This window comes from Eumetopias jubatus, unplaced genomic scaffold (genome assembly GCF_037043125.1).
Source record: "Eumetopias jubatus isolate StellerSeaLion01/CBP00866 unplaced genomic scaffold, mEumJub1_p1.0 scaffold_2, whole genome shotgun sequence".
Lineage (NCBI taxonomy): Eukaryota > Metazoa > Chordata > Mammalia > Carnivora > Otariidae > Eumetopias > Eumetopias jubatus.
This window is the reverse complement of record NW_028274808.1, coordinates 187,173,416-187,187,566: the sequence shown is the minus strand read 5'-3', so window position 1 is coordinate 187,187,566 and position 14,151 is coordinate 187,173,416.

The window sequence follows — 14,151 nt, the reverse complement described above, 5'->3', positions numbered from 1 at the left end:
TGTGATATATACAAGACATAAATGACTCGTAAACCAGGTACACAGACATAGGACCACATTAACTCATTTATTTAGTTTTCTATTAAAAGAAAAAAAAAACTCTTCTCCACTTCCTCAGCACAAAACCCATCCTGCTTCTTAACATAGGCTGCAGGAGTGCCTGAAAAATCTCTGCTCATCCTTCACTGGCATGTTAAGCTTTATCTTCTCTTGGGGACCTCTGGGCATTGCTTGCTGCCTCCTGAGGGCTCCCCCACTTCCTGTGCATTCCTCTGTATGAACATTTATCACGTTGTGTAGCTATTATTTGTTTATGAGCCTCTCTCCACTATAGGCTTTGAACTTCTTAAGTTTGAGGGCCCTGTCTTAACCATGACGTCTCTAAGTTTGATGTGATATGAAGTTCTCTGTGAAACATGCACATTTTAAATGGCCTATAAAATCCTCCCTCCCCTAATTACAAACTTGTGAACGGGGAGGCATTCCCAGAAAAGCAAAATCACTACAGCGTTCAATGCATTGTCCCCTTTGTACTTCACAGACATGTAGCAAAGCAACATCAACTTACCTTCCTCCAGTAACAATAAATATATGTAAATTTGGGGAATTTAACAATTAGGTTTTCATATTGAATACCTGCAAATTTGTACTGAGGATTGGCCCCACCATCAACTCAGACTGAGACAATTTGTTATGAGGAACATTTGCTTATCTCAGCTGTTTTTGATTTACTCTGTAGCTTGACTCCCAAGTGGAACCTTTTGATTTGAGTTCATTTCATGACTAATGCTATAAGATGCTGATTGCTTGAATTAAAGCCTCTTTGCTTCTCAAGGCATTCACATGCAATCACTAACAAAAGAACAAAATAATGTCAGCCTTCCAAGACCTAAAGCGCTCCATGTAGTGTTCCCAGGGTGGCTACAGTACGAAAGAACTGAGAGTGGTAGTAGGAATGTGTCTGGCCTCTTGGTCTTCCTTGAAGGATATTTTCTAGGTCTTGGTTCAGATTTTTGAAACTCTTTCATTAAATTATCACAATATGAGAATAAATGGATTCAGCCTACCTATTTGCTCAATGGCCACCAAAATCTTCATGAAAACACGGGTATTACTTTCCTATAGCTTCCATAAAAAAAACAAAAAACAAAAAAACAAACCACAATTTCATGTCTGAAAAACAACACAAACTTATTACCTTATAGTTCTGGAGGTCAGAAGCCCAACAAGTCCTCACTGGGCTAAAATCAAGATATCTGAGGGGTTGAATTCCTTACTGGAGGCTCTATGCGAGAATACATTTTCTTGCTTTTTCCAGTTTCTAGAGGCTGCACACTTTCCTTGTCTCATGGCTCTTTCCTTCACCGTCAACACCAGCAATGCTGAGCCAAATTGCTTACACTTCCATCTCCCTGGCTCTCTCTAGTCCATCTTTCTTTTTTTTTTAAGATTTTATTTATTTATTTGACAGAGAGACAGAGAGAGCACAAGTAAGCAGAGCGGCAGGCAGAGGCAGAGGGAGAGGGAGAAGCAGAATCCTCGCTGAGTAGGGAGCCCGACGTGGGGCTCGATCCCAGGACTCTGGGATCATGACCTGAGCCGAAGGCAGATGCTTAACTGGCTGAGTCGCCCAGGCTCCCCTCTAGTCTATCTTTCGTTTATAAGGACACTTGTGATTACCTTGAGCCCACCTGGATAATCTCCCCATATCAACATCAGCTGATTAGCAATCTGAATTCCATCTGTAACATTAGTCTCCTTTGCGATGTAACCTTACAGGTTCTGGGGATTAGGATATGGACATTTTGCGGGGCCATTATTTGGCCTACCACAATTTGTAAGAAAAATCTTGATTGACAGTTGCCAGGGAAAATACAGGATGCCCTAATATATTTGAATTTCAATTAAACAATAAAATTTTTTAGTCTAAGTATGACCTATACATTTTTAGTAAATTTTAAATATTTCATGGGACATACTTATATTTTTAAAAAAATCATTATTTATATGAAATTCAAATTTAACTGGGTGTCTCTTATTTTTATTTGTTAAATCTGGCAACTCTACCAGGGGTAGAAGTAAGTAATCCTGATTTCTGATCTAGAAACAAAAGCATCACTGAAACTCATTACAGTGTTGTATTTAAAAGTGAAATTTATGACTCTAACCCTATGGGAATTTTTAAGTAAAATGTAAAATATCTTTTTGATGGAATAAATGTGCCAATTAAAATGTTATCTTATTAACTCTCTAACAGAGAAGTCATGTGACAGTGTTATGAAAAAAGCAGGATACAATATTGCATACAAATTATAATTATAACAACATAAACAGAATAGTTTAGGCCCACGAAGATATTGGAAGCAAATACTCCAAAACATCAAGAGTGGTTTCACTTTCTTGGTAGGAATAAGGGTGATTATTTTAAATTTTCTTTGTACTTTTTTTTCTCCTTCCTTAATTTATTTCATGTATTGCTTTCATTATATACAGATATAATAATATGTGATGTGAGCAGATAATGGTAAAGTGTCTCCTGCATCTCTAAGCAGTATTATTTTTATGATAGAGATAGGCTACATTGGAGCAATACTGGGATACTTAGTATATATAAAATTTGTTTCACCCTTTATGAGTGGAAAATATTACATATTAGTGTATTGTGGCCATTCTGCAAATTTTCTTTACACTGCATTCTGTCCAAAAGTAAACATCAAAATATAGGCTGTTTCTTTCAAATTAAATTCATTCAAATGCCTGTTGGCTTAATAACACTTGAGAAAACATATCTCATTGGGGGTATTTAAAGCTGTGATACAATCATGCAGATAACAGCATCAGGAATCATTGTCATACAACTTCAATGCCTTTGTTAATTAGCAACATTTGTGAGAACCTGGTCATTTCCAGCAACTTGCTCTTTTGATTAATGTCTTTAAAGTAAAGCCAGCTGTTAATTATGTTAACAACCAATTCCTTGGGAATCATCATAATCCATTTTAATGGACTGACAATTATTATTAATCAAACCCAGAGACCTGAAGGAGTGTTACAAATTTGAAAACTCAGCTTTGCTGAGCGTCAGGGGATAAGACATGTGTGCAAGCAAAGAATGACAGAAAATTTATTCTCCTTTTTTTTAATGAAGAAAGCAGTGCTTTTTTTCTAATTATGTGAGTAGCCCTTTGATTGTAGTATTCAGCTAAGCCTCCTTTCGTGATGCAAAACAGCAAGCTACAGGGTGGAAAAAATAATTCAGAATTAGTTGTTTGGCATACTGCAGAAAGAAAAAGGTTGTTAGACAGAATTCAGCAAGAAACAGAAAAATAAACAAAACCTGATATTGTGGCCATAAGTTCAGAAGAAAGGTCAATGGAAGTAGTAATAAGCTAGAAAAGAGGACCGAGGAGAACTGTGGGTTTGCCTTCCTGCCCTCATCCTCTATCATTTGTTACTTCTAGTCATTTGTTTTGGTAAGTGGATCAAGAGATTTATGACTTTCAAACCATTGACAGCATTGATAATGTCACATACATTAATTCCTGGTTCTGGAGCCACAGGCTTTATTGATGGTAAATATTTAGTACATTTGAAAAAGACTCAAGTAAAAGAGTATTAATGCATTCTATTTTGCATTTCTGGTTAACAAATCTATATGAATAGCATTCGTTCATTCATTCAACCAGTGCTAATTATCTAGCTTCTACTCTGTGAAAGACTCTACTGTAGGTCCTACAGATATTCAGACGAGCAAGAGAGATAAGGCCTGCCCTCAAGGAGCTCACTGTGCATTGAGAGGAAAGCAAACATGTAATTAAGTGAATAAATATATAATACAAATAACTCTAATTTGCTAATAAGAATTGTAGAGAAAATTAAGAAGGATGATGTGATAGAGGTTCAGTAATAGACAGGGAGGGCATGTTAACTTAATGGTATAAACAAGGGAAGATTCCCTTAGAATGTGATATTTGTACATAAACCTGAATGGAGTCAGCTAGGCAAAGATCTGGGGGAACAGCTTTCTGGGCAAAGGGTGCTAGCACAAAGTTTCTAACGTAGTAAGGGGCTTGGTGTGCTTAAGGAACCAAAAGACCTGTGAGCTTGGAGCATAACGAACATTGAGGTGGAGAGTTGTAAAACTTGAGCTATAGACTGGCAATGCCCAGATCTTAGAGGGAGTGCATGACCATAGGAAGGCTCTATTCTGATTGCACTGGAAAGCAATTGGCAGAGTGTTTAGCAGGTCAGAGACATGATCTGAAGTTAGTCTGTTCCTAAGAGCAAAGGTTTTTCAGGTGAATAATGGCAGAGACAATTGATGATATAAACACAGGAGTAGATTCTAAAATCAGATTCTATGTTTTTCATATCTTTCCAACAAAACACAGTTAACATTTAACAAAAAAAGTTTGGCTTTGAATTGATAGGCATTAATTTATTGAATACCCTTTTCTTTGTGAAGCTGATTGATTATTCCAAAATTTCTGCTCAATTATAAATACCCCATTATATATCATAATAATAATCCATCCTAACTAGCATGTCTCTGAAGCTGGAAGAAAGCTTTCTGGTTATATATTCAGGGTTCTCAGCACAGACAGGGCATTGGAAAATGGCAAAGACAAGGGCCGCCATATATTAGGCAGGAACTATGCCCACTACAGGCTGGATCTCCATTGACCACTGCCTCCTTGATGTGTTTGGTTTCCAATCTTACTCTCTATCTCTGTATCACTTGCTTAAGATTCAAAGGTCTTTGGTAAACTCCTGGACAGCCTGTTAGAAAGAGTTCCAGCAGGAAAGTTTGAGGACTTACCCAGGGGATAAAAAAAAAAAGTGATAAATTCCTATGAATTCCTTAATTGAACAAATGAAGAGATTGATATCGGAATCATAAAAGAACTTGCTCTAGATACCTGAGCTAATTTGGCACAGAAATATAACTAGAATCCAGGTCCTTCATCTTATAACATTTACTTTCCATTGCACCACAGGGCACATCTTACTGTATTTTTATGGAAATCTAGGCTTATCCACACAGGCTAGACCTTCTTCTAGGAATTTTGTACTTCCTTGCTAATGTGTTGAGTAAGCCACCTCAGCCTATGTCTATTAATCAAGGTTTAAAACAAGCAAAAAATAACTTTTGCAGCTTTCAGAATTCTAGGAAAAATCTTATGTAAGACACACACATACACACACAGATATACTCAATGCTATATGTGAATTCGAAGTTTTAAACCTTTCATTGGCTTTGTCATAGATCATTGTTTCATAGAAAAATGAATAAAATGGCTAAAAATCTCAGAGAAATTTTGAAAACAAGATTGAACACAATTAAGAAACGATGTGCTCTTATTCTTGACAGATAGTTATTTTTCTTTCTTGGCAGGACAAAGTTCTGCCTCGATTGATATTTCAATAATACATAAGTATTGGATCAAGTTTTACTCCGATACTGCCGGTCATAACTCTGATGTAGGTAAGAGACTAACTTCTTTCTTTTGCAGGAAAAATGTACTGACTGGGATATAGGAGGCCTGGCTGCTCATTCCAGGCAAGTTCTAGAAAGCTCTCTGATCTAGAGGAAAATACTGGGTTGCACAAAGTCCTCAATTATCCCTTTGTAAAATGAGATGGTTGTAGGGAAAGCTTTCTAACATCCCTCTTTATTTCTATAAATTTATGAGGTTGCATAATTGGAAAAAGTCATGGATTGTGAAGCTAGTCTTAACTGTAGCACTAACTAGCTGTGTGACTTGGTGCACATCTCCTTCCCTTCTCTGAGTTCCAGCCTTTTTATCCTTACACAAAAAGGACTATGACTTGCAATTTTCCTTATGGATTAAAAATTCAATTTAATGACGCAAAAGAAAGGCTTTTTGAATTATGTTGTTTTCCTGTTCAGAAGATGACTTTGTGCTGTATCTGTCTTCCCAGGCCCCTTGCCCATTAAATGTGTATGTTTATAGGGTGAGCAGCTGGGGTTTGTAGCACACACTGTGATATAAGAAAAGATATCATAGACAGGACTATGTACAGTTTTTAAGAGATGTATGTATATTTTTTTCTATATTTGGAAAAAATTAACCTGAAAAGAATTTGAACCTCTAATTATTCACATGATATTTTAACTAGTTGATAATTTCTGAACATAGATAGGGCTTAAGTGGGTCCTAATGCATTTCTTCTTGTATAGCATTATCAAAGGATAAGAAGGCGTATAGGCCTTTTCTACACATAATAATAATAAATGTTTTCTTATGTATTTTAGAACTACAGAAAAACATAAAATATAATTCAGTTCTAATTCTGTCACCATAGGCATATTGAGTTCCTATCATATTGGGGTACTACTACTCTCTTGTATTTTTATATTTGTTTATAATTTGGACCATAATATAAATGCTTGGTATCATGTTTAATTTTATAAAAATGTAATTGTTTTTGAGATGGCAATATGGTTTTTAATATCTTAGAGATCTTTCTTGGCAGTAAATAAAAATTAACCCTTATCATTGAATTTTTTTCTATTTTATTGATTCTTAATTATTTGTTTTATAGTTCTAATTTTCCTATTATTTTATACTTTAGCTTTGCCATGTTGTATTATATATAATTCATTCACACATTAAACACTTACTAAGTGCTTTCTATGTGTCTGGCGGAGTGTTAGGTTCTGGGAAACCCAATAATAAATAGCACATGGTCCCTGTCTTTGAGGAATTTACATTTTAGCTAAGGAAAAATCATGCAAAGAATGTAAGAGGTATCATTGTAAAAAAATAAATAATTAAAGACCTAGAATAACAGAAAACAAAGGGAACTTTATCTAGTCATGACTGAGGAAATAAATGAAGTAAAGTTGGAACTGCATCAGAAATAAGGAATGAAAATTTATCAGACCAAATGTGTAGAAACAGCCTATAAATGCAAGTACATAATGAAAAGCTCACCATGATAGGAGACATGTCTATAGTTTCCCAGACCAGCTCAAACAATGACAAGTGACTGGTAATGAGTTAATAGAATAAGCTAGGGCCAATCAGAAAGCTGTATGTACTATGGGAATGGATTTTGAAAAATATCTAATAACACTAATGACAAAGATAAGATTTACTTAATATTTGCTCTGGGCTAAGTACCGTGTTAACCACTCAATATAATGTGGTATTCCCTACTATTACTGTATTCATCTTAGAAAGAAGCAAACTAAATCACAAATAGAATAAGTAACTCAATTGCACAGAAGTGATGGTGAAGCTATAACTCAGTGGTACGTGACTGTACAGGCAGTGTTCTCACCAACTTCTTAGCCAGAGCTCCACAACGCCTCACTGTAGGCCATGACAAGCTTCTCTGTAGACATCAAAGAATTAGAAGGATAGAAGTGAAAAACCATGCTTTACAAAGAGCTCTCTATTGGGAAGGAAATATTTCTTTCTTCCTCTGGCAATCTCCCTTGCTTCCTATATTGTGGCATCCTTGAATTACAATAAAGAGAACTCCTTTGATTTATATTTAGATGAATTTGCTTCCCAGCACACATCTCCAGAAAGTTCCCTGCAATTGTTTAAAGCTTTGTTTTTTGACCACAGGCCAAGAAAAATGCTTTTCTCACCAACTTCCCTCATTTATCATTTTTGTATTAGGGCCTCAAGCAAATAACCTTATCTCTTCTATGATATTAACTTACTTACAGTAATGATAATATTTATGTAGTAGCTTCACCCATGAATACCATTATGTTCAACTAATATTGATCATGAGCTGAATGTTATAATTTCAGGACCAAGGTTATGCCTTACATGTGGACCTTGACTGGTAAATAAAGGGGCCACTGGAAAGTCCATTAGCATTTAGCAGCATGGCTTCAGTGGTAAATTTGCAGGAAAAAGGGACTCTGGATAAATGTTTTGGAACCTTTGACCGGTCTGTTTATGAGACCAAGGTATGTAAGTAAAGCTTTATAAATTTCCCTAAATTTAACCTCAACTCGGAGTCTTCTTACTCTTCCTCTAACTGCTTTAACCAACTGGATTTTTTCAAAAGCAATTGGAGTATTTTTCCACTTTGTGAACCTATAGTTTATTGCAGATATAGAGATGTGAATAATTTAGAAAATGCCTATGAGAAGGTAATGGAAGTGATTAAAAGTTTGGAAAGTAGGTCATAAAGGAAAACCAGGGAAGCCAGGAAGAAGTAAAGAAGAAAGGGTACTTAATAAATTTTTATGTTCTGGAAGAGATGGTATACAGATGGAGACAGTGAATGTTTCCTCTTTTCTCATTTAGACCAAAAGAAAAGAAGTTGTGCTAAAGCTGAAATATGAGGAATTAAGGTCTGACTTAAATATATATAGAATATATATTATAGAATCTTCTCTGCAGTTTTTTTGTAAACATGGTAGTTTATTCAATTTAATTAATACAACACAAATAATGACTCGAGCACAAGTACTATGTAGGGATAAATAAGCCATCTAGCAGTTTGGGTGGATGGGGGACCATAAAGAATAAGTAAATTAATGCTAAAATAGAGATAAGTAGAAGGAAGAATGGCAGTGCTGCTATATCTAGTATATAATTAGAAATTGGAGATGAGAATCAGGGGCTATAGATAAATATGTAGAAGGCATCAGGGCATAAGTGATATTTTGAGAAAATGAAAGTGAGTGAAATCTTGAAAGAATTTTCAACAAAAACTGAGTCTTCGTTTTGATGAAGTTAATTATATGACCAGATCCTAGATTTTCTGTTTTGTGATTATAGAACAAAGTTTTCTCCTAGCAAACCCATATATACAACCATTGCAGATGTGTATTTTATTTTCAGTGTATTCTTTCTTTGTGTGTGTGTGTGTGTGTGTGTGTGTGTGTGTGTGTGTGCTATAATAGGTTTTAAGAGATAAAGAAAAAATAATGCTGATAATTCTAAGTAGGATTTATACAAATGTTTACATTGGAGAGCCAGGCAGCATATGTTGAGATTGTTCTAAAGTTGAGCCCATGTAACAGGTGAAATGGTGGTAAAGCATTTGACTCAATGCCTTCTCTTCCAAGAGCTGATAATCTACTTGGGAGAGAAACAAACATAAGAAATGGTGAAAGTAGATTATTTTAACACATGGCACCAGAATTCATAGAGGGGTCTCTTTACTTATATAGTCTAAAAAAAAGAGACATTTACCTTTCAAATATGAGGGAAGGATTTTATAACAATAGAATATTTGAGATCTTCTGTAGGAGACATGAGGAGAACTTTGCTTTTGTTTCTGATGGGAAAATGCGGGTGGTGACTGAAAATAGATGTTCAAAAAAAAAAAGGAATAGAAAGTAGAAATCTTAATGATCCATTATCTATTATCTTAATAAAGAGAAAAAGCCAAGAAATGTGATGATCTTTTTTAATAGTGTGATGCTTAAATTAACTTAAAATAGTTTCTCTTGATAAACTCCCCTCTGTTTTCTAAGTAGACAAAATAAGTACACACAGTGTCACCTTTAACCACTGGTAGTAATAAGGCTAGGTGTGATGGTTCATTTTATGTATTAACTTGACTGGGCCAAAGGATACCCAGACAGCTGGTAAAACATTACTTCTAGGCATGTCTGTGAGGTTTCCAGAAGGGATTAGCATTTGAATCAGTGGACTGAGCAGAGAAGTTCTGTCCTCCCCAGGTCAGGCATCATCCAAACCACTGAGGGACCAAACAGAACAAAAAACTTGGAGGAAGGGTGAATTTTTATTCTTTCCTCTCGAGCTGGTGATGGTGATCTTCGCCTGCCCTCTGACATCAGAGCTCCTGGTCTCAGGCCTTCAGATTCTGGGACTTACGCCATCAACTTCCCATGTTCTCAGGTCTTTGGTCTCAGACTGAATTATACCAACTGGCTTTCCTTGTTCTCCACCTTGCATAACCACATGAGTTGATTCCTAAAATGGTCTCTTTCCTCTCCCTCTCAACAGGAGTTAGAAGAATATAGTCCTGTGCTTGCTCCAGGAGCACACGTCAGTTGCAAGGAATGGCTGACAACCCAAGAGGTCCTGAGATTCTCATAAACCAGGGGGTCTAAAATGTGGAGTTCAAGGCCAACCATAGGAAGGGGCAGGAGAAAATCTACACACATTAGGACAGCATCCTGAAAGGCTACATTTTTAAAGAAAGGGTGAACTGGAAATAGAAACATCTAGCATGGCTGAAAACATCTCAACACATATTAACCCCTAAAATTAGACCTATGTCATATGGAGTCGCCAGCACCTCTAGACACCTTGAAGAAGCAAGTTTGCATCCTCCCTGAAGAAATATAATATTATTCTAAGTCTCAAATTATCTTTACAATTTGTTCACATACATTGTCTAGGGGTCAATAAAAAATCATCAGACATGCAAAAAAAAAAAACAACAGAAGACAGTATAAACACTAGAAAAACACTCAAAAGGACTTAAGATAGTAGAGTTATCTGGAACAATTTTAAAGTAGCTTAGGATGTTTAAGGTGATAAATGACAAGATTGAAAATTTTGGCATAGAACTAGAAATTATTTTTTTTTAAAAATGAAAGAACCAAATAGAAATCCTAGAACTGAAAATACAATATTAGAAATTAAAAACTCAATAGATTCGCTTAACAAAGGACTTGACATAGAAGAAGTGAAAATAAAGTAGACAATAGGTCAGAGGAAAAATTTAAAAAGGACAGAGAAATGCAAAAGAGAAAATAAAAGACATAGTGAATACAGTAAGAAGAAATAACATGAGGAATTGGAGTCCCAAAGTAGAGGAGAGAAAAAAAAAGGAGAGAGAGAGAGAGAGAATATGTTAAGGAATAATAACAGAAAAAAATTACCAACTTTTAAAGACATCAAATCACTACTTCAAAATGGGGCTTCTGATTCTAGATACAATATAAATACATTCCACCAAACTCATCTCACAAACTACAACAACAAAATAGAACCATAGAGCCAAATTTTCTAAAACAACTGACAAAACTCTTTGAAAGTTGCAGCAAAGGAAGACTGTCCAGGAGTCTCAGGATTTGAGGAACAATACAATGGCATTTCCTTTCTGCATCTTCAAAGACTATGGACAGCACCCAGTCTTTCTTCACAACTGTGCAATAGGAGGTAATGCACATTCCCTCCTCCCCAACAATAGATCTGGGGGAGGAGTTCAGACGGGAGGGAGTTGCAGAAAGAAATTTGCAAAATCTGTGTATGAATTCCTGAGTAGACCTCTAAGTGGCTCATGCATGAAACTGACAAGAAACAACACAGCAGGAGTTGAGAACTGAGCAGGGATCTGAAATACAACCTAGGATTCAGGTTAGCCTCTGGGAAACACACAAATGGAGGAGAGCAAAATAGCACTGCAAAGGCTTTGAAAACTGAATTGACATTTTAATTACAGTTCACAAAAATGTGCATTTTTTGTGGCCTAAACAGTCTGTTAAATAGATTTTAGGAGCCGGGGTCTCATAACATAGTACCCATAATTTATAAGATAAAATCCCAAATTTCACATCATAGCAAGAATGACTATGACCTCAGTATCAATGAGAAAAGGCAATAGAAAATTGTTAACTCTGAGATGGCACAAATGTTGGAATTGTCTGACAAAGATTTTAAAGCAATATATGGACTGAATGTTTGTGTCTCCCCCTACCCCAAATTCATACCTTGGCCCCTAAGCCCCAATGTGATGACATTTTGAGATAAGGGCCTTTGGAAGGTAATTAGAATTAGATGAGGTCATGAGGGCAGGGATTAGTGCCCTTGTAAGAGAAGATACCAGAGAACTTGCCTAAGCTTTCTCTCTCTCTCTTTCTCCTTCTCTCTCTCATTTCCTGTCATGTGAGGACACAGTACAAAGGCAGCCATCTGCTAGCCCAGAAGAGAACTCTCACCAGAACCTGACCATGATGGCAGCCTATCTTGGACTTCCACCATCCAAAACTATAAGAAAATAAATTTCTGTTATGTAAACCACTCAGTCTGTGGTATTTTTTTTAATGGAAGCTTGTAACAGACTAGAAAAGCAACTTTCATAAAAGTGCTCCAGCAAACAATTGCAAATCCTCTTGAAAACAAATGAAGAAGATAGAAGTCCTCCGTAAAGAAACAAAAGATATGACATAGAACCAAAAGAAAGTTTTGAACTGAAAAATACAGTAATGACAAGCACAACAACAAAACATCACTGGATGAGCTTAATAAAAGAATGGTGATGACTGGAGACATTATCAGTGAACTAGAAGACATATCTAAATGAATTGTCCAATCTGAAAGCAAAGAGAAAGTAAACTGAAAAAAACTTGAATAGAACCTCAAACCACATATATCTCAGGAAAAATAACAAACATGGCATTCATGTGATCAGAGTCCCAGAAGAAAAGAAGAAAATATAAGTCTGGAAAAATATGTGTTATATTGGCATAAATGTAGGTATGTAGAATGATAAAATAGTATAGATTCCAGAAATAGAGAGTACATAAAAGTCAATTGATTTTTGTCAAAAGTATTAAAGTAATTTAATGGATAAAGGAAAATCTTTTCCATAAGTGGGGTTGACACTAGATATCCATATTTAGAAAAAATAATCATCTTAAACCTTTACCACATATATATAAAAGTTAATTTGAAATGGAACGTGGACATAAACACAAAATCTATAGCTATAAAAGTTCTAAAAGAAAACATCAAAGAAAATCTTTGTGACCATGTGGCAAACAACTTTTTTTAGACATAGTTCCAAAAGAAACAAACATAAGGAAAAAATTAATAAATTATATTTAATAAAACATTTTTTAAAATGCTGCTTTTTGAAAGACACTGTGAAGAAAAAAAAAAGGACTAGCCCATAAGTGACATATTAGGATAAAATATTTGCAAAATATATTTGTAACAAGAGACTTTATCCAGATTATATAAACAATTCATAGTAAGAAAACAACCCAATTTTTAAAAATGGCCAACAATTTGAACAGTCCCCTAAAGAAAATACACAAACAGCTAATAGGCACATGAAAAAGTTCTCAACATTAGTTATTGGGGAAATGGAAATTAAAACCACAGGAACTATCAAAATACTCACTCGACAGATAAAAAGCTAAAAACTAAAAAGACTGGCAATAGCAACTTTTGGTAAAGATGTGGAACAACTGAAATTATTACACATTGCAAGGGGTATAAAATGTGAGAACCACTTTGCAGTATCGCACTACTTTGAGTGTTTCTTATAAATGTAAATAAATAATTTCTGAAAGATAGAATTCTACTCCTAGATATCTACCAATAGAAATGAGAATATATGTACAAATAAATATTTGTACAAGAATGCCCATAGAAGCTTTACACATAATAGCTCCAAATTGGAAACAACCAAGTTGTTTATCAGTAGATAAATAGATAAACAAACTGTGCTATTCATTCAACCAAATAACTATTCGACAAGAGAGAAAATGACATGCAAAAATCTCAAAAACTCTATGATGAGTGAATGCGGATATATGCAAAAAAATGTGCATACTGTGGTTTTCCATACAATTCTAGAACAGGAAAAATTAATCTCTAGTGACAGAGAGCAGATATTCATTTGCCTCATCTGGAATGAGATTGTGGAAATAGGTATAAAGGAGAACAAAGGAAATTTTTGGGGTGATGAAATGTTGTATATCTTGACTATGGTGATGGATACAATATTCTACACATTTTTCAAAATTTACCAACTTCTATGCTTCAATGAATGTATTTTACTGATATATATTATATCTCAATAAATTTATGTATATATTATGCATGTGTATACACCCAATTTGATACATATAGTGTATATGTATGTGTGTATTTACTTATGTGTTTATAGTATATGTGTGTGTAAATATATATCTTTTTCATAGAAAGAGAAAGGAGGGTGAAAACTTTATCAGTGTTCCTTAAAGAAAGATTTTTATAGGAACATAATTCTTCTAGAAAGTCCACTACTATAATATAGCATGCAAAGTAAGAAAATTAAAAATAAATTCAAGATGGATTAAAGACCTAAATTGAGACCTAAAACCATAAAAATCCTACAAGAGAACACAGGTAGTAACCTCTATGACCTTGGCTATAGCAACATTTTTCTAGATATCTCCTGAGGCAA